Below are 9,565 nucleotides of genomic sequence, written 5' to 3'. Positions count from 1 at the left end.
CACAAATGGTGCATCGGATTAAAATGGTTTAAACATGAAAGATGCTTAGAATTTTGTGTAGATTAATAATATGTCATTTTCATCCCATGTTAAAATGTTTAACTTGCTGTTTATTTAAATTTGCTAATATGCCATGTTAAAGTCATTTATTTCATAACTAAATAACCGTAGCTCCGAATTTAATAAACTTTATATGTATTTGGGGTCGAAAAATGCCTAGATTAACATGGTCGGCGTTATTTTCCTGTTTAACAAACTTAAAATATGGTTTAGGGCAGAACAGTACCGAATCCAGAATTTGCATATGGGGATTTTCCGGAATTGTTGTTTGTTACTTCCGGCCTCATTTAAATTTGCCTAGATAGGTAGTTTTATTATGCCTCACCTCTTGCCATGTTTAACAACATTTAATATTGTTTGGTAGCATAACCGAGATCAAACTAAATAATTGCATGTGGTGTTTTGTCAATATGCAACTTGTTGCATATTGAGCTCCACTTAATTTGTAGTGTTGTTCGTTGCATTTTGTCATACCATGCCTCACTAAACCGGACATGCATCATACTCGATTGTGCATCATGCCATGGTTATGCTTGTGCATTTACCATGTTGTTTGTTTCTTTCCGGTGTTGCTTCTTAGTTCCGGTAATGTTGCGGTTGTGAGGATTCGTTCGACTGCTCCCGTTCGTCTTCTTCATGGACTCGTTCTTCTTCCTAGTGGGATTTCAGGCAAGATGACCGCTACCCTGGATCTCACTACTATCATTGCTATGCTAGTTGCCTCGTTCTATCGCTTTGCTGCGCTACCTATCACCTGTTTATCAAGCCATCCCAAATTGCCATGAACCTCTAACCTTTGACATCTTTCGTATGCAAACCATTGTTTGGCTATGTTACCGCTTTTGTTCAGTTCCTCTTATAGCGTTGCTAGTTGCAGGTGAAGTTGAAGATTGCTCCAAGGTGGACATGATTTTGGTTGGGATATCACAATATCTCTTATATTATTAATGCATCTATATATTTGGTAAAGGGTGGAAGGCTCGGCCTTATGCCTGGTGTTTTGTTCCACTCTTGCCGCCCTAGTTTCCGTCATACCGGTGTTATGTTCCCGGATTTTGCGTTCCTTACGCGGTCGGGTGATTTATGGGACCCCCTTGACAGTTCGCTTTGAATAAAACTCCTCCAGCAAGGCCCAACCTTGGTTTTACCATTTGCCTCACCACCACCTACATTTCCCTTGGGAGTAATTAACCCAAGGGTCATCTTTATTATAGCCCCCCCCCGGGCCAGTGCTTGTCTAAGTGTTGGTCCAAACCATAGCCACTTGCAGCGCCACCTCGGGGAAACTCGAGGTCTGGTTTTAGTTGTACGTAGTGTTCATCCAGTGTTGCCCTGAGAACGAGATATGTGAAGCTCCTATCGGGATTGTCGGCGCATCGGGCGGTCTTGCTGGTCTTGTTTTACCATTGTCGAAATGTCTTGTAAACCGGGATTCCGAGTCTGATCGGGTCTTCCTAGGAGGAGGTCTATTCCTTCGTTGATCGCGAGAGCTTGTCATGGGCTAAGTTGGGACACCCCTGCAGGGTATAATCTTTCGAAAGCCGTGCCTGCGGTTATAGGCAGATGTGAATTTGTTAATGTCCGGTTGTTGATAACTTGACACCAGATCCGAATTAAAACGCATCAACCGCGTGTGTAGCCGTGATGGTCTCTTTTCGGCGAAGTCCGGGAAGTGAACACGGTTTCTGGGTTATGTTTGACATAAGTAGGAGTTCAGGATCACTTCTTGATCATTGCTAGCTTCACGACCATTCCGCTTGCTCTCTTCTCACTCTTATTTGCGTATGTTAGCCACCATATATGCTTAGTCGCTGCTGCAGCCTCACCACTTTATCCCTTCCTTTCCCTTTAAGCTTTGCTAGTTTTGATACCCATGGTAATGGGATTGCTGAGTCCTCGTGGCTCACAGATTACTACAACAATAGTTGCAGGTACAGGTTTATGCGATGGTCATGACACGAGAGCGATGTTTGCTTGTCTTGAAGTGCTGCTTCTGCTTCTTCTTTGATCAGGGGATAGGTTCCAGGTCGGCAGCCTGGGCTAGCAGGGTGGATGTCGTTTGAGTTTCTGTTTGTGTTTCATACGTAGTTGATGTAATGTTGATGTAATGATATCCACCTTGCAAAAGCGTTTCAATATGCGGGTCTATCCTTGGTGGGACCTTCGAGTTCCTTTTGGATAGGGTCGCATATTGGGCGTGACAATGTATATGAATTATGGCATGCCAACGCATTTTCTAAAGACATAATATAGTTATATCATCTCATCATGTTTACATAGTCATCATATTTTGAATTATGTCATTCTATCCGTGAATTATATCATGCCATCATGTTTCCATCGACGACATGTTTGTGATTTATGGCATGCCAACCACTTTAATAGACACATCGTATAGTTATATCATGTCATCCTATTTACATAGTCTTCATATTTTGAAGTATGTCATTCTATCTTATTTAGTTAGCCATCATACATGTGAAATTGTGTCATGCTATCCTGTTTAATTATCCATCATATATGTGAAATTATGTCCTACTATTCTGTTTGGTTAGACAACATAAATGTGACTTATTTCACGCCCTATTTTCTTCCCTACTATCCATTGCACCTGTCTATCTTACAATGTCTGTACATTCAGTTACTTTTCTTGTTTATCAGCCATTTCAATTGGAGGGGGTGATGGCAGTATCTGTGGGAGTAAAAACAAGGTCTTCAGAAAAGATCGTGCTACATGTCAATGTTGTCGGCGTTCTGGGAACGGGGGTCCCCAGACTTGCCTGCCTGCGGCCTGTGGCGTGGCTCAAAGGGGGCCCAGCACGGCCCATCTTCATCAATACAAGCTCAAGACCCTCGCGAGGGGCCAAGCCTCGCGGGGCGGGCGACAAGGAGCTTCCTCAGGCACGGCCTCGTCAGGCTGGCTCACGAGGAGGTGGAGAGTTCAAGGCGGGGTACCTCGCGAGGTACCCATGACGCAAGCCATGACGACCAAGGGCGCCAGCCGGGCGCCAGCCCGCGTAGTGTCCTTCTTTCCTCTTTGGTGCAAGGGGAGCAAGCGCAGGCGAGAGCATCAAGCAAAGGCATCCATTTAGGTGCAACAAGACCAAGACCAGTCCAACGGCAGGATAGAGGTCACCGTGGAGCCCAAGTCGGCGTCACCACCAGAGCCTTTGACAGGCGAGGACCAACTTTAGTCAGGATAAGTGTACTAGATGTTCCCCTTCAAAATGGCCAATTGTTGGCGCCCTTCCCGCTCAATATTTGGGAAGAGGCCCAGGGCCTTCGCGTATAAATAGGACTAGCCACCCACAGGGTAGAGGGACCGGAGACCGAGACCGAGACCGAGATCAAGAGAGGAATCTGGAGATAAGATAGGCATCTAGAATCAAAGGGACAACGCCACCACAAGAACAGACCCTCGCAAGGCTGTTCTTCCTTGTATTGTTCATCATCAGCCTAAGAGGCAATCCACCACGCCACACACTGGAGTAGGGTATTACACCACAATGGTGCCCTGAACCAGTATAAACCCTGTGTCTCTTGTGTTGTTCTTCTCGTAGTTTAGATCCTAGCGATTCGGCGAGGAACAGGTAGTTAGAAGGCGAAACCTCCACGCGCACCCCAGTGTTCGAACCTCAAGGGTCTGCCGGAACCCTAAATCCAACATTTGGCGCGCCAGGTAGGGGTGCGCCGGGATCCACCTTCCGTCACTTCATGTCCTGCCGCATCGTCATCACCATGTCCGGCGACCAAGCGGGCAACCCTGCCCCCTGGATAGCTTGGCCCGCCAGCGCAGAGCCGCTCGCCCCAGGTGACCCAACGCCCCAGGCAGCTCGCGGTCCGCAGGGTGCTGCGGGCCGTGGGCGACGCGGGCAGACCCTGACAGCTCTCACACCGCGACAGACGCGGTCGGTAGCAAGAGCCTCCAACCACGCCGCGGCCACGGCGCCGTACACTCGCCGGGAGAAGGCAAACTCAAGGGCCGCGCTCACGGTGGCCCGAGAGCTGCTGCAGTGCAGGCTGATGGAAGGCGGCCGCGACGTGCTGCTAGAGCGGGTGGCAGAGCTCCTGGGCTTCGCCGCCTCGGGGGCTCACCCCTTCTGCACTCAACTCCCGTCTCAGGCCCAGAGCAGCCCGCGTGGGGGCCCCACGCGCAGCCGCGGGCTCCAAGGCTACCCCAGCACCAATGAAGCCGTCGGCATCGGGCCAGCGGCCGCACTGACTCTGCTCCCCGCTGGCGAAGAAGGACTCGTCGCAACCCACGGCCCCAGTGGGCCGCCGCGCTACCACCCCCAGGTTGGCACATCAAGCAGAGCCGCATGGCGCACGGAGCATTATGACGTGGCCTTCGGGGTGGCGCCCCCCGAAGAGTACGTGCCCCGCATGTTGGACCAAGGGCACCTGCGCGAGGGCGAACAAGGCCCGCTCATCAGCCCAAGCTGGGGGGACGAGGCACCAGAAGCTGAGCTCTTCCAGGAGTCCCGGGACGGCCCCACCGGCCACACTGGAAGCGACGATTATTGGGTACCGCTAATTCTGCAGGAGCAGGCATACGCTAATCATGGGTCGCGGGAAATGCAGGTCGCCACAGCGAGCAGCTGCCCCGCTCCCGCAGCCTCCTACCCCTTAGGAGGAGGGCATCGGGGGCTGCAAGGGAGGGGCCGGGATCCGACATCACCACCGCGGCGTTCGGAGCAAGGCGTTCCCAGGAGGTAGGCCCTCCGCTGGGTAGGTACCTCAGGGCCTGCCCCTGGTGGAGGACCCGTGGTCATCGGGGGAACCGCTGGCGACCGCTCTACCCCATCGGCGGCGTCCTGGTTTCCGGTCGTCGTTGATGGCACTAGAGTGTGGCACAAGGCGGGTCCCTTGTCTGGCGATATGAAGCAAGGCCGGTACCTGTGAAGAAGGCCCAGCGCCTGTGAAGCTCGCCGCCCCGTGACACTCTCACGTAATAATGAGTGGGGCTGTACACGCCCCGGAGTCTCAGGGGTGCCGGCCTCAGGCCCTGGGGCTCCCTCCCATGCCCAGTGGCAGCACTTAGCTCCGCGTGGTGAGAAGACGTCCAAGAGTAGACTAGGTGCCGGACGCGGCCTTTTCTGCCTTCATTGCTTTTCCCTTGGTTGTTGCTTTCCCCCGCTGGATTTAAGTTGGATTCGAATTTGAGATTTGCGTGTGTTCTAGGAAGGGGTGCTTAGTCTCATTCGAGCAATCTTTCGCGTTTCGGTTATGACCTCGCCTCAGCTGCCTCCCCTCGTGAGCCCCTCGCGAGCTGGGTCTGGCCTAGCTTGCGTGCAGCCCAGACTGCCGCCGTCATATCCTCTCAGGAGGTTTTTTCACTGCAGATCCTACGGATTCGATCAAGAGGCATTCGAGACACCACAGCCTCCCGCGTATTATCTCAAGACCCGCACGGGACAAAGGTAAAATAGCCAGCCGGTTCTTCACCTAGCCCACCACTTGGCGTGGGCATGTGGGCGACATGGCACCCACTAGTACGCTGGACATAAGCTTTACATAAGGGGCACCCCCTCTCAAAATGATCTTACAATAGTCAGGTCGAAAGCCTGAGTTCTATTCATGCAGGGTAAGGAAACAGGAGCAATGCGCGGTCAGTCGGATAAATCCCCCAATGCATCCTCAGGAGCACCACCCGAACTGTCGCTGGCCTTGCTGGCCTCGCTGTCGCCCTGTGCGTTGTCGCCGGCGGCGTCAGGGCCATTCACCATGCCGCCCTCATCGGCAGCCACGATCGCGTCATCATCGTCTGAAGCGAAGGCCCTGACAAGAGCGTCCATGTTGTCTTCCACCCAGACCGCTAGGTCACCCCAGACGGCCTGGGGAACTAGGGCGATGGCGGCGTCAAAGTCGAAGTGAGGATCCATGTTCTGGAGATGGCTGAAGACACGGGAGAAGGCGCGCCCAAGCAGGGCGCGGCTCTTTTCCTCCACCAACCGGTTGGCCCTGACCGACCGCGCCTCCAGCTGCGTCACGATGTCGGTGAAGAACTGAAGGTTGCCGGCGTAGTTGGTTGCGTGCGGCGCGCCAACGGCCGCTTCGCAGATGTTGCCCAAGGCCGTGTTGGCTCTCTCCCGAAGCGTGGTGAGCATGGGGGCGTGCTCATGTTCCAGGAGCCGCCGCTGACGTATCTCGTCCGCATTCTGGCGTGCAACGGCCTCAGCCTCGTCCAGACATTGGCGAAGAAGAAGCACCTCGACACGAGAAGTAGTCGACTCCCCCTGCGCCACCTCAAGTGCGGCCTGCAAGGCATAAATCCACCGCGTCGCTTCCTCCAGCTTGGTCCTCAGGGCGGTGGTCCTACCTTCAGCCTCGGTCCGGATCAATGCCAGCCTCTCCTCGAACTCGCGCTCGAGGTTCGAGCGCGCCGTTGCCACCCGACGTCCGATCTCCTCCAAGACACGGGTTTCCCGCGCAGCGACATCATTCTCCTCTCGTGTCACCAAGCGCTCCCTTGTCTCCAGGCGTTCGTACTCACGTGCGCGTTCGTCAGCTTCCAGCGTCAGCGCTTCCTCACGCTTCTGGAGCTCCGTTGGGTCACCGGAAGTCACCTTCATCGACGCGAGGGCCGCCTCGTGCAGCTCCACCTGCTCCTCCAGTGAGCGGCACCGGGCCAGGAGTTCCCGTGCCCGCTATTCCGTCGGCTCTCGCTGCTGGTCAGCTTCCCGGGCTCCCTCGACGGCCCGGGAACGAGCCACCCGAGAGGCCGCCAGCGACGCCTTGGCCTCCTCATCGTCAAGATCGCGTTGGCGGCGCACGAGGGCGACTGCCGCCTCCAGCTCGCGCCTCTCCACGATCAAGCGCAGGCCCTCGGCCTCAAGGCGTGCGTCTTCATTAGCAAGCTCTTCACCAAGCAGGCTCACCGCGTCAGTCACCCTCCGAAGGAACCCTTGGCGAAGAGCACGACGCTCCCGAGCGCGCTCAAGTACGTCTTCCATGCTGTCATCCGCCCCAAGCAAGCGTCGGGGGGCACTGAGTAGCGCTCCGCCTCCGGGCAGGGGGCTGGGGGCTGGCGCCCTTGAGGCGACCGGGCGGGCCTCGCCAGGAGCCCGGCCTGGGGCCAGTCCACTCCCAAGTGAAGAGCGTTGGGAGTACCCCAGCCAATCACTGTCCACAACCAGACGAGAAGCCCACGGCAAGCTGGCTAGGCCCCGAGAAGGCTCGCGAAGGAAGGTCACAAGGCGCGCGGGGCCGCGTTACGCCTCGGGGTGATTCGTCTCTTCGACCGACCTCACCACAAGGGCTCTACTGCTCGGAGCGACCAGAGACGGTGGAGAAGGCGGAAGCAGGGGGATGGCTCCTCAGTCATCTCCGTGAGCTCGGGAGGAAGGGCCCTGCGGGGTAAGGTTTAGGAAGGGCAGCAGAAGAATCTGGAGCTGGGAAGGGAGAAGGCTTACTCACCGATGGCGAAGTACTTTCTATGCTTCAGCAGGCAACAAGGGTAATCGTCGCCCAGGGCCTCCCTTCTCTTCCGGAGGGCCTCAAAGTCCACGTGAAAGCGGCCCAAGAGTTGAGCGCAGGGGTCAGCCAGCGATGAGGAGGAAACGTCAAAACGACCCGCATTAGGGGTGTCTGCCTGATGCGCGCCGCCGGTCGCCTCGCCAAGAAAAGCGGTCGGGGCCTCGGAGGCCTCGGCCCCGGGTGCAGCAGGCGGCTGCTCGCCGCCCTCAGCCTCGGTAGCACGGGCCTCAGGGGACGCTCCCTCTTGAGCGCTGCATGGCGCTGTCGCCCCGGCGGGGGCACCTTCAGCCTCCGGAGGCTCATGCCTCCCTGCTCCGCCACTTGAGGAAGAACCACCTCGACCAATTGAAAGGGTGGCCACTATCACTGGATTCTCGCGGGGCCCCTGGAGGCCGACGGGGCGCGGTCCCCATTCATCGAAAACGGGCATTTGATTCACGAAGTCTCTCCTGCCCGAACAGAGGTACAGCAAGGCCCCCCCTTGCTGGATGCTGCCTGGGTTGGGGTCCCCAGTCAGAACCAAGAGTACCTTCCTCAACACTTCAGGCGTCAGGTCCTCTTCCTGGAGCCTCATACGATCCCCGTGCCCGTTGAAGGCCCACATTCGGCGAGAGTGGCGCTGGAGAGGGGCGACCCGGCGTAGCAGGAACTCCTTCACCACCTAGGGCGCCGTCACGTCAAGCGATCTCAAGCACTCGAAGCGACGCCAGATGAAGAAGAGCTAGGGGCTTGTGAGCGTCTCCTGGCCCCAGCCCAAATTGGGGACAGCAGGTGAAGTCGGCTTCGACAGCAGGGGGCTGGGCACCCCCACGTCCACATACAGCCACCACTCGCGGAACCCAGGCGCGGGCGGAGGGAGACCAAAGTCAATCCCTGAGGTCGTCGTCTCGGGTGCAGCGATGAAGCTCGCGCATCCCGAGCATTGGGCGGGGTCGACAAGGTGCAGAGCGAAGAAGTGGCGCAATAGGGCGACCGAAGGGATGATGCCTACCATAGCCTCGCAAACGAAGGCGAAGACCGCCAGAACAGTAATGGAGCCAGGACCCAGATGCATCATGTGGATCTGATAATGGGAGAGCACGGCGTTGAAGAAATCCGAAAAGGGGGGAATTAGCCCCGCCCACAGGGCGTCGACGAAATAGGGGACCTTGGTGATTATCCTGTCGATGGAGAACCGAGACGCGGGCCAGGCCGTCGTCCTCCCGCATTCATTGAAGATGGTGGCCAGGGCCGAACTAACCTTGCCCAAGCCCTCTCGATTGACTATGATTGACCGGTCCACGGCGGGGGCCGCCGACAGCGGCGAGCAAGGCGAAGGCATGGGTCCCTTCCCTCTCCCCTTCTTCGTCGGAGCCATGGCGATGGAAGGGGGGGAGGAAAGGTTCGAGATTGGCTTCGAAGCAGAAGCTGGAGTTCGAAATGAGGAAGGACAGGCAACGGAAAGGGGAGTGGCTATGTACAACTGCAAGTCCGCCTAGCCTGGCACCAAACGAGGAGGCGTGGGGGAACAGTGCCACCCGCGTCCAATCAACCTCCACGCGGCGCCCATGGTCGTGGGCTGTTAGGGCCCGCAACGCTTCGCACTTGCCCTTTCGCCTCTCTGCTCGGCCAAGTCCGGGCGCGCCTTGGGCCCGGGGGCTACTGTCGGCATTCTGGGAACGGGGGTCCCCAGACTTGCCTGCCTGCGGCCTGCGGCGTGGCTCAAAGGGGGCCCAGCACGGCCCATCTTCATCAACACAAGCTCAAGACCCTCGCGAGGGGCCAAGCCTCGCGGGGCGGGCGACAAGGAGCTTCCTCAGGCACGGCCTCATCAGGCTGGCTCACGAGGAGGCGGAGAGTTCAAGGCGGGGTACCTCGCGAGGTGTCCATGACGCAAGCCATGACGACCAAGGGCGCCAGCTCGCGTAGTGTCCTTCTTTCCTCTTTGGTGCAAGGGGAGCAAGTGCAGGCGAGAGCATCAAGCAAAGGCCTCCATTTAGGTGCAACAAGAACAAGACTAGTCCAACGGCACGATAGAGGTCACCGTGGA

The sequence above is a fragment of the Triticum aestivum genome, chromosome 5B (assembly GCF_018294505.1).
Source record: "Triticum aestivum cultivar Chinese Spring chromosome 5B, IWGSC CS RefSeq v2.1, whole genome shotgun sequence".
In the NCBI taxonomy this organism is placed as follows: Eukaryota; Viridiplantae; Streptophyta; class Magnoliopsida; order Poales; family Poaceae; genus Triticum; species Triticum aestivum.
Note: the sequence above shows the minus strand (reverse complement) of the source record.